The following is a 15,000-nucleotide window of genomic DNA, read 5'->3' as shown; positions in this document are numbered from 1 at the left end:
AGTTCTGAGACAGAAGCTGTGTTTTTAGGATGTGTCTGCTCTCTTCAGAATCCGAAGTCCTGTTGAGAGATCAAAGTCACTGTTACCCAACTTGCCACAAAAGGTTCGACCCCGGGGTACTTCAGTTCATAGGCTGTACCAGTGTCCATGGAGGACAGGAATTGCAGGGACTTGTGTGACATACCACTCTGAGTGGTTTCTCTACTCAGGAGGAACCTGGGAAGGCTGGTGTCAGGGGTCAGGGTCTTACAGTATCTGTGACTCAAGGCCATCGGGTGATTTTCCTTCGTTTTAAATTCTTTTTCCTTTTGTGCAGTGTCTTACCCGAATGTGTAACAGGCAAACCAGGAAGTCATAGGAGGCATGGCCTGGCTGGAGGCAGCCACCTGCTGTCACACCAAGATGGGGTGACCGTCTATGGAGCTGTCCATAGATAAAGTAGAAGCCTTTACTTTGTCGGTAACTTTCAAGAGAGCCCCACTTCTGAGCAGAGAGTTGGAGAGCCAAGCCTCTAGTGCACCAAACCGTAACCCTCGGGAACCTGACAGAGACTCAAAGTCTGGCCCCTCCTCAGATCTATGCTGGCAGTGGTTTGGGTGGGAATCCGTGATCTGTGTTCTCTCAGGCTGTAGGGGATTCAGCCTCAGGCTGGAGCTTGAGAACTGCTGGCCTGGGAGAGAGTTATCCTGACCAGGGTTGGGTATCCAGGCCCAGGCGATTGTTTGGGGAGGGGGCAGCCCTGTACACTGGGGAACACCTAGCTCTCTCTGCTCTCTACTTGGAGATGCCAGGAGCATCCCTTGTCTTCAAGTCCCGATAACCCAGATGTCAGCAGTCCCGAGGGACACAGTTGCCCCTCGCTGAGAAGCGCTGAGCTGAGAGGAAGATCCACGCTCAACGGTTTTTATTTCTAGCGTCGGCAGTTCCGTCGTCCGAGTTGAAACACAGGGGGAGGACTCCAGCCTCCTGTTCCTCTGAGCCGACACCGTGGCCCCGGGCCTCGGTGCTTAAAAATAGTTGCACCGTTTAAACTTTCTAACAAAATTTTCCTCTGTAGAAGCTAAACATGGAAAAATCTCAGCCCCAGGGACTCTCGGTAACCTTCTCCTAAGAGCCTGGTTGCTCCGAGTGGGGATTTGGGTGGAAATCTTTGGCCCTCATAAACTGTAAAGTTAGCTGCAGGGTTCTGAGTTCCTCCCCCACACCCGGGCCTCCTCTCCCGGGGGAGCCAGGTAGCGGGTCCCTGGGGCCCAGCTGTCTGTCCCTGCTGGGGCATTAACCTCGAGTCTCTGCTTCCATTGCTGGTGTACCGGCTCTTAGCCCTGTGGTTTACTTTTCCAGGTGACCTGAATGTGAGGGGACACAGGGGCTGGGAATAGGGACTTCATGTTGGGATTCGGATGGGCCTGGTTCTATTCTGCCTCTGGCACTGACCTGAATGGGAGCTGTCGGGCAAGTCATCCAGGCATCTGACCATGCTTCAGTGTCTCTACAAGTGAATCAGGCACCGTAGGACTGGGATGTAGCCCAGTGGTAGAGTGCCAGGGGCCCGTCTCTCATATTGCAAAAACCAAGCTGAACCGAACCGAACCCAGGACTTACACAGAAACCCAAGCTCTGTGATATGGTTAGTTTGCTTTTGATTGCAAATTTGGGAATTGAATGCAGGGCTTCACGCACTCTGGCTTCATGCATTCTAGAAGAGAAACTCTACCTCCTGGTTCCACACCCAGACAGCAACGTACGTGTGTGTGTGTGTGTGTGTGTGTGTGTGTGTGTGTGTGTGCGCGCGTGTGTGTGTGCGCGCCCATGCTCATACGTGCATGTGTGTATTCATGTCAGAGGACAACTTTTGGGAGTCAGTTCTCCCTTGGCAGCACGTGTGATTTGGGGATTGAGTTTAGACGACCAGGCTTAGTGTCAGGCACCTTTATACACTGAGCCCTTTTGCCAGCCTCACTTTCTCTATTTCTAGGTTGCATGGGTGGGTTTCTGAATGGCTGCCTCCTTGACACAGTGTGTGAAATGAGGTCCGGCCTCTCGTCTCTCTAGGGACATTAAGGCTATCAAAGGATGTCATCAAAACCCAGTTTTCCCCCTAAGTTCCTACCTTGAGGTGCCGTGGTATGGACGGGGAGGTGGCGAGGGCTTCAGCAAGGTGGAGCTGAGTGGGACAGAGCAACTGACTTTGTTTCCTCCTGGATGAGGCCCCCTCAGCCGATTGGTAGTAAGAAGCAGAGACGGTGCACACACACAGGCAGAGAGATGGGGATTCTCACTCTCCATGGGCCAGAACTTGTAGGGCAGCGAGCATTTCAACGTGGTGATGTGATTGGAAGGCTCTTATCTGGCTGCAGCAGGAGCTCAGTGGGCAGAGTGCTTGCCTACTGTGCACGAGGCCCTGGCTTCTTTTCTCCAGAAGGGCCTGAATTGGGAATGGTGCTGGTTCGTGCTTAGGACTTGAGAAGTAGAGGCAGGAGAATCAGGGGTTCAGGGACACCCTTTATTACACACCGAAGATTGAGGCCTGCCCAGGATGAGTCTCTCTCTCTCTCTCTCTCTCTCTCTCTCTCTCTCTCTCTCTCTCTCTCTCTCTCTCTCTCTCTCTCTCTCTCTCTCTCTCTCTCTCTCTCTCTCACACACACACACACACACACACACACACACACACACACACCCCTAACAAGAAGGCTGGGAGATTGGCTCAGTGGGTGCCTCCTGCACAAGTGTGAGGACCAGAGTTCAGATCGCCAGCATCCGAGTCAGAGCTGGGTATGTAGCACGCCCGTGTAACTTACAGGCAGACCCCTGGGGCTCAGTAGCGGGCCAGCCTAGACTCACTGGTGAGCTCAAGGTTGGTGAACGACCTTGCCTGGAAATAAGGTGGAGCATGATTAAGGAAGATGCCAGGTATCGATCGACTTCTGGCTTCTATGCACCTACATATGGGCACACACACTTGCATGTATGTACACATGTACACACACATGCACATATTCACACATATGCACACATGTACACACAGATACATATATTCTCTCCCACCCTGCCCTATCTCTCTGTCTCTGTCTCTGTGTCTCTGTCTCTGTGTCTCTCTATCTCTGTGTCTCTGTCTCTGTCTCTCTCTCTCAATGGAAGAGATACTTTGCTCTGATCTTGCTGCCCACCATGTTCCCCGACCATAGGTTAGTTCCAGCTTCCTAGAGTTGCTGTTTGTATCTCTAGGCACCAAACCCTCTCCACTCTCCCCAACAAACCAGAACGAACGGAAAGCAGGCCACCCAGCGTCTGGGTCAGACATCAGATCCCAGGCTCAATCAATCAGGCAGCTGTGGGTTTGTCTGTGGAGAGAGCCTTCGTTTGTACCTTGTTGGACTTCATTTATTCACTTAGGAACTTGCTTCCCGAGTTCGTTGTTCGGAAGAAGGGGAAGAAGGCAGTTAGTCCCTGCCCCTGTAGTAGCTGCTGATGGAACTAAGTCGGAATGGAAGTGTTTCTAATGGGAGGGGCGTGTTTTAGTGGCCCCGGTGCGCACAGTGCATCTAAGTGGGCGTGGAGCCGCTCACTTGGGTAGTGGAGGCAGGGGGATCTGGAGATCACAGCCAGCCTCACTTCAGTATAGAAAGCTCTGGGCTAACCTGACCTACGCGAGTCTCTTTCTCAAAATGAAAACAAACAAAAGAACCTATTGTATGGAGCTGGGTGTGGTGTATCTGCACTTCGGAGTGAGGAGGAAAGACGGAGAGAATCTGACCTACAACTGGAGGGGTGAGCAGGAGGTCGAAAGTGATGAACTTTCAAATGGTTACTCCCAGGGTCTCACTCAGTGTGTCTAATAATTCCCAGTGGGTGGCAGTACCCCTGATCTGGGGGCATCACACTGAGAAGCTCTGGTGTAAGCAAAGACTGAAGAAGAGAGTTTAAGGGAGTTGATCATTTTCCTTACTTCCTCCTTCAGTAATAGCTATTAAGCACCTACTGTGTGCCAACCCCCATGCTAGGGGTTAGAGAGACAGAAGAGAGGCCAACATTGACATGCTTATGTCTATATGACCCCTCAGAACTTGGCAAACCCTCTTCGTCTATAGTTATCCCTGCCCTCCCTTCATGTCTGCCCCTTTCAGTCACTTCTCTGTTGCTATGACAAGAAGCCATGACCAAAGCAACTTATAAAAGAAAGCGTTTAATGTGGGGTTCACCATTTCAGGGAGAGTCCATAATGATCATGGTGGGGAACATGACAGCAGAGAGAGAGAGAGAGAGAGAGAGAGAGAGAGAGAGAGAGAGAGAGAGAGAGACAGAGAATGAGAGAGAGAGACACAGACACAGACACAGACAGACAGGGAGTAGTTTGAGCTTTTGAAACCTCAAGGCTGGCCCCCAGTGACACACCTTATCCAACAAGGCCACACCTCCTAATCCTTCCCAAACAGTTTCACCAACTACTCAAACACCTGAGCGCAATGGATCCCATTCGCAATCAGACCACCACAACACCCAGAAGGTTGGGAGAGGCAGGTACGGTTTAGACGATAGAAATAACCACCATGGAGAAAGGGTTGTGTCCATACTATCCAATATGGCAGCCACTGCTGATGCAGCTTACTGAAACTAAATTAATTCGTATTAAACACAACCTTAAACTCAGCTTCTTGGCCATACAATGGGTCCCTAATTTCAGATACTCCAGAGCCATGTGTAGCTACCCTGTTGAGGATCACAGATTGGACAGATCATAGCCATCGTTCTAGAAAGTTCCATGGACCAGCAGGCTTTGGTGCTTGGCTGAGCATGGCCCCATTGGCTGTGACCTGGGATCCTGGTATCCCAAGCACATCACAGATGAGACTCTTCTTGTTGTAGGGCCTCCCATGGCCTTTGAGGACTCCATGGGAGGCTCATGCTTCAGCCCAGCCTCTCACCCCTCTGTTTGATGCTGACCTTATCCCTGTGGCTAAAATTCCAAGTCCCATGCTCCGGGATGAGCCTCTTACCCAGCAATGACCGAGATCCAGATACAAAACTCCTGGGGATGTTTCTGCTCTCCTCCAGTTTTAAAACCGATAACCTTCCAAGTCTGGAAGTGGATGTCACTCTTTGGTGTAGCATTACTCGTAAACCTCCCACTTAACAGAGAGCCACATCTCCAAGAGGCCATGTGGGTCCTTTGATCGCCAAGCTCCTCACCCTGGAGCCTAGAGCCCCGTGCACAGACCTTAGTTTCTCCTGTAGTCTTTCTTCACCTGGGCAGACAAAGAGCAAGGTTAGGGCAGACCAAAAGGGCAGTGGGGTGGAGTGGGGGCAGGGGTGAGGGAGGTGTGTTCTGCAAAGCCTAAAGAGCCCACTTGGATCCTGGGATCCCACGTAGCGGAAGGACATACTGACTCCCGTGAGGTGTCCTCTGACCTCTGCATGGCTCTCTTACATGCACCCTCTCGCTCAATAAGTTATATCAGATTATATTTTAAAATTCTTTTTTTTTTTTTTCCGGAGCTGAGGACTGAACCCAGGACCTTGCGCTTGCTAGGCAAGCGCTCTACCACTGAGCTAAATCCCCAACCATTATATCAGACTATAAAAGGACATGGCAAAGTTCCCGTCAGTGGCTCCATTGCCTACTTAATAAAAACATCCCCAACTGTAGTTTTTTTTTGAGGGGGGTACCTGAAATATTTATTTCATATGTGCGATTTACGAAGTAGAAGTTAGAGTCCCGATCTGGACCGTAACTAATTGAACACCTCCAAACAATTTTAAATAGCACTTACGCATTTGATATATGGAAAATGTAAGCCCCCTAATTACTGATCAACATAACCCACAACAGCTTTAGGAAGCAACCTTGACAGGGGCCTGTGGGACGGCTTCTTGAGTAAGGGCAGTTTGCTGCCAAACTCGGTGATCTGAGTTTGATTCCCGGGACCCACATGGTGAAGGGCAAGGACTGGCCCACCCTATCTGGGTGCTGTAGAGTGTTCGAGCATGTGCGCCCACCCATGCGAACCGAGAAAGCGAACAATCACATTTATAAGCTGGACCCTTGACTCAGTGGTTCAGCACTGGGCTGATGTGCACAAGACCTGGGTTCATTCTCAAGCACTAGGAACATTAAAATATAAAACAACTCCCTAAATATGTTGAACTTTCTGGTGAGGTCATACCTAAACTGAGGTCAGTTTGAACTGAAGCCGGGTGTCTAAACCAGCTGTTCAGCTGTCCACCTTCAGGCCAGAGATGGAGAGATTGTGCTAATCTTGCTACATTCTGTTGGGTCGGTAAATGGTTGGTATGGCTTTGTAGATTGCTTGGGGCAGGGTGGGGGGCACACCTTCCCCTGATGGTTTAACTGTTGCTTGGCTCTGGCTCTCAGGCCTATAATCTGCCCAGGATTATAGGCAGTGAGATCAGAACTTCTGCCTGGCATTGGGCCCCTGAGTCCCTCAGTAAAACACCCACCTACTGACCCTGGAGATCAGAACAGGCCTGGGCCCCAGTCCCTCAGTATAACTCTCACCTACCGGCCATTTCCTTTCTCCTTTTACTTTCTTACAACATGGCCCCTGGTGAATCGGTTAAGAGGGAGAGAATTACAGCCTGGGTCTCGGGGGATAGAGCGGGTAGGAGGTCGTTTAGACTGATCAAATTGAAATTGGATTCGACCTAGGTATGATTTAGGCTGGGGCGTTTCTGGTTTAGAAGTTGAATGTATTAGGTAATGTATAAACTCCCCTGAAGCCAGTGCTGGCCCAGAGAGGAGCCGGTACATATTTTTGGGTGCCTCTCTGCTCCGAAAAGTTATCCTCCTTAAGGCATTACTGACCGTGGATGCTGCTTCCTCACCTCTCCTAAACCTCAGCCTGTCCGTGTGTACGCGCGCACGTGCGTGCGTTTGTGCGTGCGTGCGTTTGTGCGTGCGTTTGTGCGTGCGTGTGTGCGTGTGTGGTGACACGGAAGTCCTCGTGGCTACGTTGTTGAGCTTCTTGCTTTTCCCAACTGTCTGGGGACCTTGTTTAGCTGGAAAGAGAAGCCCCTGGTCCCAGGGGCCCCCGGGGGCTTGGAGTGGAGCTCAGCAGGGGCTTCGCCTGTGTATTTTTAACAAGATCCCCAGGCGGTTCCCTAGCAAGGAGAGTCTGACAACTTTGAACTCAGGGACAGGACAGACTTGGGGCCGCTTTGTCCTAGGCTCCCGGCTTCAGGCGGGTTTGTGATTTCTCTGTGCCTCAGCTCTCTCCCCTCAACCTTTAAGGTACCTAGGATGACAATCAAATTTGGTATTAGTAAAGTGTTTACCCCAGTGCCTGGCACACAGCAAGCCCTGTAGCTATGAATTCAGTCATGACTAGATTATTTAAATAAATAGTTGATGGGTTAATAGCATGATTATCAATAGACTAGTAGATACAGCAAGCGTGTAAAAACCGAGTGTCAATTTTGCTACAAAATGTAATATAGATATGGTTATATTTCAAATTCATGGATGCATGACTATATTTTATAAATATAACCATATTATGACAGCATGTTGTTATAGCATAAATGTTAATATTATAGTAACATTGAGGCCGGGAGTGTAGTTCAGTGGGTAGAGCACTTGTCTGGCCTGCATGAAACCCTGGGTTCCATCCCCAGTACAGCTAAATGGGGTGAGGTAGTGCCGCCTGTCTGTCTGTATGTCTAAGCCTTCAGTAAGTGATACAGGAGGATCCAGAGTTCAGCATCACCCTTGGCTACATAGTGAGTTTGAGGCCAGCCTGGGCTACACGGAAAAAAAAAAAATGAAGATCCTAATAATGTTCCCGGAAGAAATACTGGGGGCTGAGAGTGTACACTGTGAGTCTTTGGCTCTTTGTAATATTCCTTAACAGTCGGAGTAAAGAAAGAGACAAAGTCGGGGCTGGAGAGATGGCTTTGTGGTTAAGAGGGCAGATTGCCTGTGTCCAATTCCCAGTGTCCATATTAACCTGTTGCCTCTAACTCCAGCCTCAGGGGATACAGTGATCGCTTCTGGACTCCTCTGGACTTCCCCCTCCCCCTTCCCCTCCCTTCTCCCTCCCCCCTTCCCCTCCTCCTCAAAAGAATCTGAGAGAGACAGAGACAGAGACACAGAGAGAAGCCGTCACAGCAAAAAAGCAGCAGGCAATGGGATCATCCCTTGCCTGGCCCAGACTGACTGCACCCAGGCTACCGGCCTCCCTTGAGCTCCAGGCAGGGCAGAAGACCCAGGGCTCGCCTCAGCAGGCAAATCGCCTTTAGATGCAATAGGCCAGGTTGTTTGAAACCTTCTCAGGCAGACAGTTCTCTCCCCTGTCAGCTGGCCCCTCGTGCAGGGGTGTTATGACAATGGTCGCCCTGGCAACCGCAGGATGGCCTTAGGCTTCTGGTCTCAGCAGCGGTGGCGGGTTTCATTACGCTGGCCTGGCGGGGTTTGACAGCCTTAGAGCCTTGGCGGCACAGCCAGGGATCCCGCCAGTCCTGCCCAGGCTGTACCTTGGGAAAGGATTCAGGGTTTCATTTCTGGAGGTCTAGTGGCCATTTCCAGTGGTGTGCGTTTGTCTAAATGCGGGGGAACCCAGGCGGAGAAACGCTCGCTGCTTGGAGCGCACTGGCTAATGGGGGTGTGTGTGGTGGTGGGGAGGTGTAACCATGGAAACCAGTAAACAGGATCATCTATGATAAGGACATGGGGTGCGTGTGCGCGTAACTGGGTGGGTCCAGTTTGGAAGAGGGAACTCCGCAGGGTGGAGGGTCATGTAGTTGCTAGGAGAGCTAGGTGGTAGGAGGGGGCAGGTGTAAGGTCAGAGCCTGTGGTTTCAGAGGCTGCAGGAATGGAATGTTCAAGGCAGCCCTGTGAGCGCAGTTCTGTGTGCCCGCAGGCTGGTTGTATGTCCCACACGTACCATGGGGTGGGGAATGAGCCTCTCAGCACAGGCTGGCTGGAAAGTCCACACAGGCCTGGAGGACCCAGGGCACACCCCTCGTCAGTGTTCCCTGCATCCTCCCTAGTTTTCCAGACTCCTCTTTCTTTTAGAGAGAGAGAGAGAGAGAGAGAGAGAGAGAGAGAGAGAGAGAGAGAGAAGTGCCCAGAGGCGATGGCTTTGTGCAGGAGCGAACGAAAGCCCCTGTGTGCTGCCTACAGGTCTCTGCAGTTTGTCTTAGTTTAGAAGCCGAGTGAAAATGAAAAGTGTCCTGCTTCCCATTAGGGATTTGAGACATGGTTATTTTTAGAGCTGTCACATGTCTTGACTTTTAATTTGTGTGTGTGTGTGTGTGTGTGTGTGTGTGTGTGTGTGTTTTATGCTGCTAAATTTACCATCACGCTGATGCGCAATACAGTAATAAAGTGCGGGGGATGCTTGGCTGGAGTCTGGGCCTGCAGACAATTTCCATTTGCTGTGTGAGGTGCTAGGCTGCCCTCTGGTGTGCAGATGGAGAACTGCACCTTAGGATCCCAGCACATCCTAGCCAGGCTTGGACCGGTGCCCGTGACTCTTGGCGCGCTTCAGAGGGTGGGTGCACTTGGGCCAGCCTTGCTGTAACTTGAAGGTGGACCCTTTAAACTAGTTTTTCCACATTAGCTCTGCGAGGACTTGAATTGAGGATGACCTAAAATTCAACTAGGCCACCAGGTAGGACGAGGCCACTGGGCGGGGCGAAGCCACCAGAGGCTCTTGCCTTGTGTCTGTTTCAGTGGAGAGGGAAGGGGAGGCCCTGAGAGTAAGCATTAGGTGCCCAGAGTTCAGATCCTAGCCCTGCCACTTTTGTGTGACTTTGGCATGGGAGTTCGGCGCCCCGACCTCCATTTCTTCGATTGCAATACGGTCTCAATAACGTGACTCCTACGTCAGCACGCCAACACATTCAAAAGAAGAAACTTATCAGGAATCATTTCAAAACTAAATTTAGTGATGTTGAAGGATTTAATTATTATTCCAGTATTTTTTTCTTTCTTTTTGCTTACATGACTCAAACCTAGGATCTCCTACATGCCCCGCCACTGAGCTACACTTCTCATGGGAAAGGACTTAAAATTAGGAGCTGATATTCACCCCAAGGGTACGTAACTGCTTCGCACACCCTCTGTGGGGAAGATTTTTTTTGTGCGAGATTTTTGTGAGCGGTATTTACGTAAAATATGATAAAAACGAGTCAGTAGAAAACGAAACGGACAGAGTAAGGCTAGCCTAGAAAAGAATCAGACTCAGCGGATGCTTAATGACTCTGACCAGATAGCTACGTGCCTCTGAATGCTCTCATCCCTGGGCTTATCTGAAGGGGCGTGGCTCCTGGCTTCAGGATCTGTCAGTCAGGAAGAGCCCCGCCCCTCCCCTTGCATGGGTGTGGTCTAATAAGCTTTGTGCTTAAAACCAGCTCCCAGAACTGCGAGAGAAGGAAGGAGAGGCCTTTGTGGCCTTAGCAAGTCCAACATTCCCTCCTTTACTGTTCTGTAGTAATGGATCATTGCTGTGTAAGAAGCCAGCGCATCAGTTTTGTGCCACGGGTGCCCAGGCTGACCCTCAGCTGCCCTTCTCGCTTGGCTCTGATCACGTGGTCTCTGACACGTGGTTTGTGTATGCAGCGTTGTCTTCCCACAGATGGATTCCGGGGCTCAGCTCAGACTCTCCTTTTAGTCAGTGGAGGTCCCCAGCCCACAGAATGGCACCCATACATTTAGGGTGGGTCTCCCACGGTAATTATCCTAATCTAGAAACGGTGGGATTCTAAAGCTTGTCTGCCGGGATCGAGAATCCCTTGCTCAATGAATCAGATTCCGATTTAAGACCTGCGGGAAATTTGATGGCCTTGAGCCAGTGATGACCTTGGGCCAATGACGTAACTTTTCCCGGCTTCAATATTTTCTTTTGTAAAGGGTGGAAGGGGATTCCCAAGGATTAAATAAATGATTGCTGGAAGGTGTCCGTGTGGTCTTAGTCTTGGAGAAGCAAGGTTTTTAGGTAAACTTGTGGCCATTGAAATGGGTTTACTGGGGCTGGAGAGATGGCTCAGCAGTTAAGGAAGCTCGATGCTTTCCCGTTCCCAGCCTCCAAAGGCTGCTCACCGCCATCGGTAACTCCATCTGCAGATCTTACCCCCTCTTCTGGCTGCTTCAGGCGTCTGGATATATCTGATGCACACAGTCCCATGGCTAAGCACAGACATACAGCAAATTAATACACTGAAAGAAGAAAATGACACTATCAAGTCAGGCATCACTACACACATCTGAAATCCCCAAATGCAGGAGGCTGAAGCAGGAGGGTCAAGAGTTTAAGTCCAGCTTGGGCTTAGCAGTAAGATCTTGCATCTGAACATGCATATGTGTGCACGGGCACACACACACATGCATACAGACATGCACAACAGACATGTACACCCACACATACACATTTGTGCACACACATGCCCGAAACACACACACACACACACACACACACACACACACACACACACACACACACACAATCTCAGGGTCTGCGAGCCCCCTTGTACGTTTGTTGTTTGGGCCCTCTCCCAGGTTAGATGATAGATCTGCAAAGACCTATGTTCCAAAATCAGTGAGAACGAACATGGATGACAGCTGATGTTTCTGAGTTTCCCTATGTGTGTGTGGTGTGCATGGCACGTGTGTCTCACATGTTTGTGGGCACATGTGGATGGGGGTTACACATGCACATGGGAGCCAGAGGATGTGTGGACTGACTTCTCTCTCCATGGAGGCAGTCTGCCAGACCCAGAACTTGTCCATCCAGCTGGCCCGCTTGCCCTGGGGAATCCTCTGCCTTCAGCTCCTGAGACCCAGGGTTCTAGGCAGGCACCAAGCTTTTATGTGAGTCTTGGGATTCAAACTCCAGATTGAGACACGACAAAACAAAACCGGCCATGTGCAAGCACTCCGTGCACACACCTGTGTGGTAGGTGGTTTAGAGGAGAGGATTCAGGGAACCTAGAAGCTAGGACCATGTGTCTGGATATTAACACAGCGACAAGACTTTCCGAGGGGGAATGTCCTCCACTGTTCTAGCGTGTTCCCAAGGCAAACCTAGATATTAGACTGCTGTACGTTCCCCACAGTACCAGCAGGGGGCGTGCATCAGTACAGAGGCGGAGGCTAAGACCAACCACCGACACCAGTATCAACAAGGGGAACCCCTGGCCCACCGCCGCCAGAGGTGTGTTCTGTACATCACGCAGGGGTTCCTGGTGGTCTGCACAGGAGCTAAACGAGCCTCCCTTTCGCCTTTTCTTTCTAATTCCCTCTCCCTCTCTTCCTTCCTTATTTATTTTATGTAAATGAGTGCTCTGTCTACATGTATCCTGCAGGCCAGAAGAGGACATCTGATCCCATTACTGATGGCTGTGAGCCACCATGTAGCCACATGGGAATTGAACTCAGGACCTCTGGAAGAGCAGACAGTGCTCTTAACCACTGAGCCATCTCTTCTGCTCTGGCCCTGGTTTTCTTACTGTCTCTTACAGAGCTTTGATTAACTACTGAAAATGCTGTGCATAAAGAAAGGGAACGACATCTTGTTGCTTGTTACCGTTGGGTCTCCCATTTCCAGAAACAGTCTTACTCTATGGAAGGCTGTGCTTGGCATACTGGGATTGACTGCCCACCCTCCAAAGAGGGCACTGGACACCCTGGAGCTGGAGTTACAGATGGTTGTGAGCTGACACGTGGGCACTGGACACCAAACACAGGTCCTCTGAAAGAGCAGTACTCCCTCTTAACCGCTGAGCCATTTTTCCAGCCTCCTGTATGGCCTTTCTTTGGTTAGTGTTCCTTTGTATGCAACCAACCAGGAACAAAATGCAACATTGTTTCTTTAGCATCCCTAGTGTCTGATCCTAGAGGTGGGCCTGGTCTCTTCAAAGATCACTGGCTAGCTCTGCAGGTGAGCGTGCCTGTGTGTGTGTGTGTGTGTGTGTGTGTGTGTGTGTGTGTGTGTGTGTGAGAGAGAGAGAGAGAGAGAGAGAGAGAGAGAGAGAGAGAGAGAGACTTGAAGTCACATGACAGGGCAAGGTGTAGACAGCTTGTACCCCTCTGTTTCCTACCTTCATTCTCTTAATCCTTGAAGGACCAAGAATCCTTCCAGATAGAGGCTCTGAGTTTACATTTTGCTGGAGAGTGGGAGATTCTATTTATCCAGAGGTCTTAGAAACCACCACTTACCCTTACTTTGTCGTTTTATTTGATAGTGTGTGAGCAGGGCTTCGGAACTTTTTCCACCTATAGCTCCTTATTGTGAACAAATGTTCATGCAGCTGGGGTATGCAGGTGCAACCATTCAAATATTTCTGCCGATAAGTTATAATGATGTTATTTTAGAGTGAACATCTACATATTGTCTTAATCAGGGTTTCTATTCCTGCACAAACATCATGACCAAGAAGCAAGTTGGGGAGGAGAGGGTTTATTCAGCTCACACTTCCACATTGCTGTTCATCACCAAAGGAAGTCAGGACAGGAACTCAAGCAGGTCAGGAAGCAGGAGCTGATGCAGAGGCCATGGAGGGATGTCACTTACTGGCTTGCTTCCCCTGGCTTGCTCAGCCTGCTTTCTTATAGAACTCAGGACCACCAGCCCAGGGATGGCTCCACCCACAATGGGCTGGGTCCTCCCCCTTGATCACTAGTTGAGAAAATGCCTTACAGCTGGATCTCATGGAAGCATTTCCTCAAGGGAGGCTCCTTTCTCTGTGATAACTCCAGCTTGTGTCAACTTGACACACAAAACCAGCCAGCACACACACACGATACCACCATTTCTTAAAGATGAAAGCAGGTGTGCGTAGTAATGAGATGAGTGTGCCTACTTATTTTTACACAAATAACTAAGTCTCAACTGAGCATTTGATATTGGACACTGCAGGGTGTGTCTGGGGGGAGTCTGCACAGTTTCTTAGAGCCAATCAATATTTTGGGTTTTTAGTTCTCAATGCCAAGAATGATGCTTTGCACAAGAACCGAGTACAAGTTGGTAGAAACAGGTTGAGCCCAGCTCAGAAATCGTTGGAAACTTTGTCCTAGTCCCAAGACAGAATTCGTGATTTTTAAAAATAAGATAAAAACACAAGGCGACTACTCAAACAGCGCCTCCTTCTCCTCCTCTTCCTCCTCCTCTTCTTCCTCCTCTTTCTCCTCCTCCTTCCTTCTCCTCTTCCTCCTCTTCTTCCTCCTCCTCCTTCCTCCTCTTCTTCCTCTTCTTCCTCCTCCTCTTCTTCCTCCTCTTCCTTCCTCCTCCTCCTCCTCCTCTTCCTTCCTCCTCCTCTTCCTCCTCCTCTCTTCCTCTCTCCTTCCTCTCTTCCTCCTCTTCTTCCTCCTCTTCCTCTTCTCTTCCTCTTCCTCCCCTCCTCTTCCTCTTCTTCTTCCTCCTCCTCCACTTCCTCTTCTTCTCCCTCTTCCTCCTTCCTCCCCTTCTTCTCCTTCTTCCTCCTCTTCCACTACCTCCTCTTCTTCCTCTTCCTCCTCCTCCTCCTCTTCCTCCTCTTCTTCCTCCTCTTCCTCCTTCCTCCTTCCTCCTCTTCTTCCTCCTCCTCCACTTCCTCCTCTTCTTCCTTCTCCTCCTCCACTTCCTCTTCTTCTTCCTTTTCCCTCCCTCTTCCCTCTTCTTCCTCCTCCTTCCTCCTCTTCCTTCCTCCTCCCTTCCCCTCCTCTTCTTCCTCCTCCTCCACTCCCCTCCTCCTCCTCTTCCTCTCCTCCTCTTCCCCTCCTCCTCTTCCTCCTCCTCTTCCTCTTCCTCCTCCTCCTCCTCCTCCTCCTCCTCCTCCTCCTCTTCTTTTCCTTTTTATCAAGCCTTCAAACACTATGGATCCACAGCTGTAGTAATCTGACACTCACACACTGAGGAACCACTGGAGGAAAACATCAGAAATCTCTTGTTTTCTGCCTCTGTGCCACGATGGTTCTCTAAGCGTAGAAAACCTTGCACACACAGCGAGACACTGCCGTTCTGACACACACTGATCTCACTGTGTGAGCTGAGGGGCCGATCAGTGACA

The 15,000-nt window shown here is 50.3% G+C and overlaps 1 protein-coding gene across 1 annotated transcript in view; it reads left to right on the top strand.

The window, feature by feature from the left end:
* The window catches only part of Ksr2 (kinase suppressor of ras 2), a 362,348-nt gene that overhangs the window by 68,578 nt on the left and 278,770 nt on the right, over window positions 1-15,000 (top strand). The window lies entirely within an intron of this gene.

This window comes from Rattus rattus, chromosome 16 (assembly GCF_011064425.1).
Source record: "Rattus rattus isolate New Zealand chromosome 16, Rrattus_CSIRO_v1, whole genome shotgun sequence".
Taxonomy (NCBI): domain Eukaryota; kingdom Metazoa; phylum Chordata; class Mammalia; order Rodentia; family Muridae; genus Rattus; species Rattus rattus.
Note: the sequence above shows the minus strand (reverse complement) of the source record. Positions and strands in the feature narration are given on the sequence as shown.